Source organism: Mus musculus, chromosome 15 (assembly GCF_000001635.26).
Source record: "Mus musculus strain C57BL/6J chromosome 15, GRCm38.p6 C57BL/6J".
Classification (NCBI taxonomy): Eukaryota; Metazoa; Chordata; class Mammalia; order Rodentia; family Muridae; genus Mus; species Mus musculus.
The window spans coordinates 85,307,117-85,315,391 of NC_000081.6; the positions used below are offsets into that span (position 1 = coordinate 85,307,117).

Here is an 8,275-nt window from a genome sequence, read left to right on the forward strand (position 1 = left end):
TGGCTGTGTGACAGACATGTCTCTGGGACTTTCTGATCTCTTATTTCCTTGTATGCAAATAGGGGGGTGATTTTACCCACAAAGCCAAGGGACTTCCACTTTCATCCCTTACACACCTAAAAGACAGGCTGCTTCCCCACACAGCAGTACTCTGTGTGGGCTACTAGCCATCACGTGCAGCTTGTACCAGGTGACTGTGCTGTGGCTGGAATGAGGAATGAGCCTTATAGGCTCCCGTAATTGAACACTTGGTTCCCATTTGGTGGTACTGTTTGAGAACCTTGTGGGACCTTTAAGAGGTGGAGCTTTGATGGAATAAGCATGGCACTGGAGTAGGCTTTGAGGTTTGGTAGGCTGACTCCACTTCCTGTTCTTTCTCTCTGCTTCCTGTGTACAGATGCAAGGTGACCAATCAGCTTCCTGCCCTAGCATGAAGTCTCTCTGGAACTATAAACCAAAATAAATCCTTCCTCTCCTAAAGGTTGTTGGGTTTGTTTGTTTGGTTGGTTGGTTGGTTTGGTTTGGTTTGGTTTTGTCAGTGTCTTAGGGTTTCATTTCTATGTAGAGACACCATGACCAAAGCAACTCTTACAAAGGACAACATTTAATCAAGGCTGGCTTACAGTTTCAGAGGTCCAGTCCATTATCATCATGATAGCATGGCCCTGTCCAGGCAGACCTAGTGCTAGAGAAGGAGCCCAGAGTTCTATATCTTGATCCAAAGGCTGGGAGAAGCAGACTCTTTTTCACGGGCAGCCAGGAGGCTCTCTTCCTCACTGCGCAGTTGCTTGGGCATAGGACATCAAAGCCCACCCCCACAGTAACGCACTTCCTCCAACAAGACCACACCCACTCCAAAAAGGCCACGCCTCCTAACTCTGCCAGTTCCCCTGGGTCAAGCGCAATTAGGATATTCTGTCTCAGCAACAGAAAAGTGAATAATGCAGGCTGCTGGCAGCCACATGCAGTTCTTACCGCAGGCAAGTGTGCCTCTGTGGCCTCCTCTGAGTTACTATCTTTCCAATCACCCTTTGTGCTGGTGAGGAAACCGAGGCACTAGGAGGTAGCATCATGGAGTCTAGAGTCACACAGCAGCAGCATCAGAAGGTACTGGAAGCAAAGTCTGAAGTCAGACCCCCCTTTGTACCCCTATGCTCTTGGACCTTTAAATACAACTATTTGTTACTGCAGAATGGTTTTTAGGGTCAGCCAATGATAGACTGCATACAGCACAGTGGCCCCACAACTCTTGGGTATGTGGGAGATGCTACACCAGGCGTGTACTCTGTGGTGATCACACAGCAGTGACGTCACCCAACTAAGCAGTTCCTCACGTGTGTGCCTGTCATTAAACAACACTCATCGGTGCTTTTAAAGAGAAATCTCAGATGGATGTCTATCCAAGATTTGTAATTCTAATCCCATCTGTGTTGTTTATGAAATTAGAGCCTCTCTTTCTCAAAAGCCCACAGGGAGTTTATGTAAGAAAAAATTTATAAGATTTCCCCCACACACACACCTTGAGAAAAGAGCAACATGCAACAAACAACTTTGGAATTCCTTCCAAGTGGCAAGAAACCTGGCTATGGTCCCAGCATGCTTCAGAAAGCTCTGTAGGAGTCAAGTGTATGGTGCACACTTTTAATCCCAGCACCCAGGAGGCAGAGGCAGATAGATCTCTGAGTTCAAAGCTAGCCTGGTCCACTAGAAAGTTCCAGGCCAGCCAGGGCTATGTGATTAAGACCTTGTTTTATTTTTCTTTGTTAGTTTGTTTTTGTTGTTATTGTTTTCAAGTCAGAATCTCACTATGTAATTCTGGCTGTCCTGGGATTGCTTTTGTTTTGAAAGCTCTGTAGCTAGGCCTCGGCAATTATTAACAAGCCAAGGAACCCTAAGTAGCTATTATGGTTTGTATATGCTCGGCCCAGAGAGTGGCACTATTAGAAGGTGTGGTCCTGTTCAAGTGAGTGTGGCCTTGTTGGAGTAGGTGTGTCACTGTGGGTATGGGCTTTAAGACCCTCATCTTAGTTGCCTGGAAGCTAGTCTTCTGCTAGCAGCCTTCAAATGAAGATGTAGAACCCTCAGTTTCTTCTGCACTGTACTTGCCTGGACACTGCCATGATCCTGGCTTCATGACACTGGACCAAACCTCTGAACCTGTAAGTCAGCCCCAATTAAATGTTATCCTTATAAGAGTTGCCTTGGTCATGGTGTCTGTTCACAGCAGTAAACCCTAACTAAGACAGTAGTAGCCTTTGCTGATAGAACAGGACTGGGTTTCCCATCTACATGTGTCATGATGAGGCTGTGGAATTATGGAGATACCATCTATGGTTTAGCCACACCAGAGACCAAGCAGCTAAGCCAGGAGCATTGCGTTTCTTCCGTCGTCTCTAGCATTCTCATCCCTGCCTAAGCCACCTGGACTGCATAGTCTTTCCCAGAAGACACAGAAGCCCAGGCAGGGGTCAGCCCTAGGAGTCTGTGGCTTCTTTATCTACTTGTGTGGCCAGGAGGTCTGGTTAAGTTATCTGAGGCATGGACAGCCAAGTTGCTCATACACTGTCCCTCTCCAGCCAGCTATATTGGTTTCTGCTGCTGAAGTCGCTGTGTCCTTTAAAGGATAGCAGGACATGGAAGAATCCGGCTGGAGCTGAACTGAAAGAAGAATCATCAGTCTTACCCAGCTACAGCCCTTCAAGCTACGATAATGACTGGCCTGGCTAAGTGTAACTATTGGTGAAATGGTTGCGTGTATGTAGTGGGGGTAGCCAACTGCCGTCTGATTGGATTTGAAGTCCCCTCTACAGGAAGGAACATGTCTGGTACTATAAACCTGGATGAGTCCTGGCAGCTGGGAAGATCACAGGCCCTAGGGGGGAACTCTCTACTGTTATTTTGTTAAGTGGACATGTGGTCCAACCGCCTTCTAAGTATTCACGTTTATAGCTACAGACTAGCACTGCTAGTTTTTGCAGCAGGCCGTGGTTAATGGAGAGATTCATAACAGATTGTAGTCCTGAGAAAAGAGGTGAAGCAGAGTGCTTGGCCCTAAATAAGTCATCTGTGTCCCCACCCTGCTCCAAGGCTCAAGGAACATCAAGAAAGAGGGAGCAGAAGGAATGAAGAGGCAGAAGGGGAGTCCTGTTGCAAAGAAAGATTGCTTCTGGGGCTTGAAGAGGCGGCTCAGAGAATAAGAGCAATTACTGCTCTTATAGAAGGCCTGGGTTCAGTTTACAGCTTGCAACCATTTGTAACTAGCTCCAGGAGATCCTATGCTCTCTTCTAGTCTTCATGGGTACCAATCATATACCATGTGTATGCTTGGTACCCACAGGAGCCACAAGAGAGCACTTGCTCTCTTGGAAGTGGAGTTACAGACAACTGTGAGCAGCCATGCAGGTGCTGGAACTGAACCTAGGTCCTCTCCAAAAGCAGAAAAGTGCTTTTAACCACTGGGCAATCTCTCCAGCCTACAAGAATATTTTCACAACCTACAGCAACTCAAGGAAAGGATGCGTGCTGGGTCTGAGTCTTCGTCTGTATTTATTCTTTTCCTAAATATCTATATGATTCTGTCTGGCCAGATTCTTCTATAAGTGTTTGTAGTAAGGAAATTTAAACTCACTGACATTTAAGCTTTTGTGAATATTTGACCTTTTAAAACTCAGTGTATCCAGAGGTTTCCATCATCATTACCCAGCAGTCAGAGCGTTTATGAAGGCTGCAGTACACAGCCCTGTTCATGAGCAATGGGATTACTGGAGTTTTTAAAGCAGATAAGGAAATAAGTCAACATTTTTGTTTGTTGGTAAGAAGCTGATGGTGTGTGCGCGTGTGCAAACACACATATATAAATAAATGAAAGCATCGGCGAGAATGGTGGTGTTTGGCTAAGACTAAAGGCACATTGAGAAGGAAGGCGAAGGAATTAGATGTTGATACAGTAGGCGTTTCAAATGTCACGCCTCAGTGGTAATGGGAAGGAAGGGAAAAAAGACAAACGGCTCCTTTAGAACATATCAATTTATCATTTTCCCATTGGCAAACACTGAAAAGAGCAAGCGAGACTGTATGCTTTTCCTTGAGAGCTGCCCTTTGGTTCCCAGAGCGATGGAGTTTGGTCTGATGTCAAGGTTACTATGGAAACGATGTATGCTTATGAGCAGCAAAGCAAATAGACATATAAGACTCGGGTAAATCATTAATTCATTAATATTATTACTGATGGCGTCTGGAGAGACTCACATATTCTGTCTTTCTTCCAGGCTCTCAAAAGTTTTCTTTCATCACAAAACAAACACTTGGAAGACCACTTTATGGATAATTATTCCCTCCTTGCCTCGCACTCCAGAGATGAAGAAGGGCTTGCTTTTGGATCTTTAATGGATCAAAGAAAATGGTAAGTCAGGCCAGAGAAGTGTGCTTCACAGGTTTTCTTGCTTGCTTTTTTTTTTTTTTTTTTTTTTTTCATTTTTTAATTGACGGCTGTGGTTTCTGTAGAGGACAGAAAATGCATTAGAAACAGTTTGAATTAAACATAAAACTCCTTCACGTTCGACAAACAGGCTTGAATAGGAGGCAAGCCCCGTGGGCCGGCCCACGAGCATGTCTGTTTCAAAGGAGTCTTTCCCCGTGATTAGAGTCATAGCAACAGTGTAGGAGGCCTATGAGGAGCTAGTGAGAGGTGCCAGCTTCAGGTGCCGTTAGGGCATCAAGATGGCTTTAAGGGCTGCCAGCCACCATGAATCTCTGCATGTCCCCAGACAATGTGGGATGAGACTGGCCCTTCCCCAGAAGCCAACTGTTGTGACAGCCAGAAGTATCCAGCTTTCTGTTATTCCAGACCAGGAGGCTGCAAGGCGTTGGCATTTTCTTCTCTGGTGATCACAGCAGAGATAGGCAGTGATGGAGAAGCAAGCATTGGGTCAGTTGGACCTCCTCCCCTTCCATCTGGCTCTCTTGGATCCAGACCACCCTACCCTCACACGCCTCATTTCTCATACCTGCCTTCTTCCATGAAACCCAAAACATACCCATGATCACGGCACCTAGGTTTTTCTCCAGTGAGGAGCAAGTTGGAGTAATGAAGAGGGCTGGTCAAAACTACCTGGAGCTCTGTCTGTCTTGCTGTATGGCCTGAGCTGGTTGCTTCACTTCACTGTTCCCTGGCTTCCTCCTCTACACGTGGTCTTATCACCTACCTGCCCGGCTGCTTGAAAGTGTCGCACCCATGACTAGTGTCACAACATCAAGCAGAGCAGAAGCCAGTGAAACTGTTGGCAATTCACCCATCCACCTTTTTGTTTTTGGCCCCCCTTCCAGATGCACGTCTTCTGGGCCTCCATAGAAACTCACTCACATGAGGAAGGCTTCTAGGCTCCATCCAGTGTTCCCCTCAGTCTGTCAAGCAGGACGAATTATTGAAACCACTGTGTTCCCTCTCAGGGTGAGCTTGCTGAGATGGGGGTTGTCAGGTTGATGCTTGCCCAGCATGTAGCCATCAGGGAAGGAAGGAAACCTGTGTGGGGTGACAAAGCCCATTCCTTACTTGCTGGAAGGTGCTACAGGAGAGGGAGACACTTTCAGGAAGTCCCTCCTCCTGCTGCTTGCCCTGTGTTCCTCAGGTCACCTGGGAAAACAGCTGGATGCAGAAGCTAGCCTCATCTCCCAGAGACTACAACTGGAAAGGTCCAGGGTGGGACCCAGCATACTTGGTGTGAAGGTTTCTGATGCTGTGGCCTTCGGATGAGAGCCGAAGCATTTGGTCAAGGGTCAGGGCGACCGTTTCATGGTAGCTACATAGCCCAGCAGTCACTGGGGCCCTAACAAGGACAGGGCTAGAGGGCTGGGCTCCCTTTTGGCTTGGGGTAGAGATCACGTGACTCAGCAAAGAGGGACCACAGCATTTTGGGGCCTAGGTCCAAAGTATGACATTTTTAAGACTTATAGTCTCCTTTCTAGCTGCTGCTTCCTTAGCCCTTCAGCGAACTGCAGCAGGAACCTTCTCAAAACTGTAGACATTTCAGGATCATCGAGTCCTAGGGTGCAGAATGAAAACTCACTCGTGCCCAAGTAGACAGCCTGTCTGGACTCAGTGCACGGCTCGGGATTGTGGAGGTCAGGGGTTGAGCTTGGCCCCTGCTCCTTCTCTGTCTCATGTGCAATGATTCCAAAATCCTGTTCCCCGAAGGAACGGATGCCAAGCCTGGTTGTGAATCTGAGCCACAATGGCAGCCCTGCATCTCCACATCAGGCCTGAGAAAGACACGGAATGGCTGCATGACAAAGGGTCAGGGGCCATCTCGAGGTGTCTGCATACTGCCCAGCGTCACCCCAGAGTCTGCCCGGATGGTTCCTGAGAAGGCCCTTCCTTCCCTCTGGAACCAGGCCTCCCATGACATGAACGGGCTCGTTCCCATTTTAGCGGGACTGAATTCTAACTGACACACGGAACAGGTTCCCTAAGGCAAGGGTTCTTGCTTGGGCTTTGTCAGTCTCAGTAGAAATGTGATTTATAATATACTCCTAGTCACCAGACACTCCTTTCCCAGGAATGAACACTTTGCACAGAAACAGGCAGTCGACTCCACCGCCTTGACCCCACATACAAACGTTTCCTTAGCAAATGAACGAGGCACGGGGGCTTGGGGTGTTGTGCGACAGTCAGATGACTTCCATTAACTTTTGAAGTTGTCAAATGCTTTGCCTGTGGATGGAGCTCTTTTACTGCCTGTGGGGAACTCTGGGCCCCAGCCCATCACTGTAGAGACCAAGGTGTGATACTGCACACTATTATCCCAGCACTTGAAAGGTAGAGATAGAAAGATCAGGAGGGCAGGGCTGCTCTCTACTGCGAAGGGATTTCAAGGCCCACCTGGGCTGTGTAAGACCCTGTCTTACAAAACAAAGCAAAATAAAAAACTAAAATTTTGAAATTACAACAGGACAAGAGTAACCCATGGGCTGCTTCAGAGTTTTGTGTCTGGAACTGAATTGGGGGTGGGGATATAGCTTGGTGGCAGAGTGTATGGTGCAAGGTTCTGTCTGAGAGAGAAAGAGACAGACAGACAGACAGACAGACACACACAGACAGAAGAGAGAGAGGTGGCAGGAGGGAAGGAAGAGAGGGGGGAATAAGGGAGAGATAGAAAGAGGGAGGGAGGGAGCTGCCTTTCTTACCACTTTCTTTGTAACAAAAGAAAAAAAACAATATTTTTCACTCCTTTAATAATCAATGTGAATGCAGAACGACGGCTATCAGGAATCAGTCCATACCTCTGAAGCAAGCTTCCTTGGGGACCCTTTGGAAACATCACACACAAAAAGCCGGTGGAAAGCAGGCAGAGTGGCCTGACTTCTCTGAGCAGCCCGGGGTTAAAATTGCAAGCTCGTTTTGCCAGAGATAACCAGTGGTGCTCTCAGCCGCCTAAGTGGCAGGAGCCGGTTTGATCTCTGCAGCAGATTGCTCAGCAGAAGTTAAGCAGTTGGGTTTTTTTTCAACAATGTCTCCATATCATGAAACTTCCTAAAAATCTTCAAGGGGGAAACCTGAGCTGGCCCAAAGCCAGCCCGAGTGTCACCAGGACAAAGCATCCCTTCCAAGATATAATTAGGGGCGCTAGGCCTTTCATATTTGACTTGACAAGAGTATTTTTCTCTTTGTTCTGCCTGCTACTCGGGGCTTTAGCAAGCCTTTACCGTTTCTTTGTTAAAAGGGATAGCTGGGGGGGAACGTTATATAATAATCATCGTTTAAAATCAAATCCGCTCAATACAAATGTGTACGTGTAAAGGATGATACTGGTTTTGCGGTGTGATGTGTGTCTCTTAACTGGACCCAAGTTCTTTGCCCAGAAACACCGAGGGAGGATGGATTGACCGTAAGAAGCCCAGGATAGCCAGGTAGCTGCTGAGTCAAAACTGCAGTCAGAGCTGTAGGTAGACAGATATGGTACTGTGGTCCTATAACAGACTAAGGAAGCAGATTTCTAGAAGGGTCCTGGTTCCTGAGACAGCTAGGATTCTCCCTGGTGACCTTGGCACGGCTGGTGTGTGGGCCTTGACATTGAATCACCTGCTTCTTCTCACTAGGGGTCAGCAGCGGCTTCCCTCCACCAGGTGTGACGGCCCAGAAGGTCTTCTTCAGACATTGTCAAGGGTTGTCCAGGGTAAAATTGGCCTGGTTTAGAGATCCCACCCTAAAGAATGAGGAGGCAGGGACACTTAGCCGTGTTTGCCAAGGAATGAGAAAGCCCTTCTTAGGGGCTGCATG

At 47.6% G+C, this 8,275-nt stretch overlaps 1 long non-coding RNA gene across 1 annotated transcript; it reads right to left on the reverse strand.

Annotated features, from left to right (window-relative positions):
• Positions 1-4,008: 4,008 nt before the first annotated feature.
• Gm34337 lies at positions 4,009-5,818 on the reverse strand. Its single transcript, XR_384301.4, has 3 exons — positions 5,633-5,818; positions 5,363-5,521; positions 4,009-4,497 (listed from the first exon to the last, which is right to left on the reverse strand). It is a non-coding gene; the product is annotated as a predicted gene, 34337 (long non-coding RNA).
• Between the last annotated feature and the right edge of the window lie 2,457 nt (positions 5,819-8,275).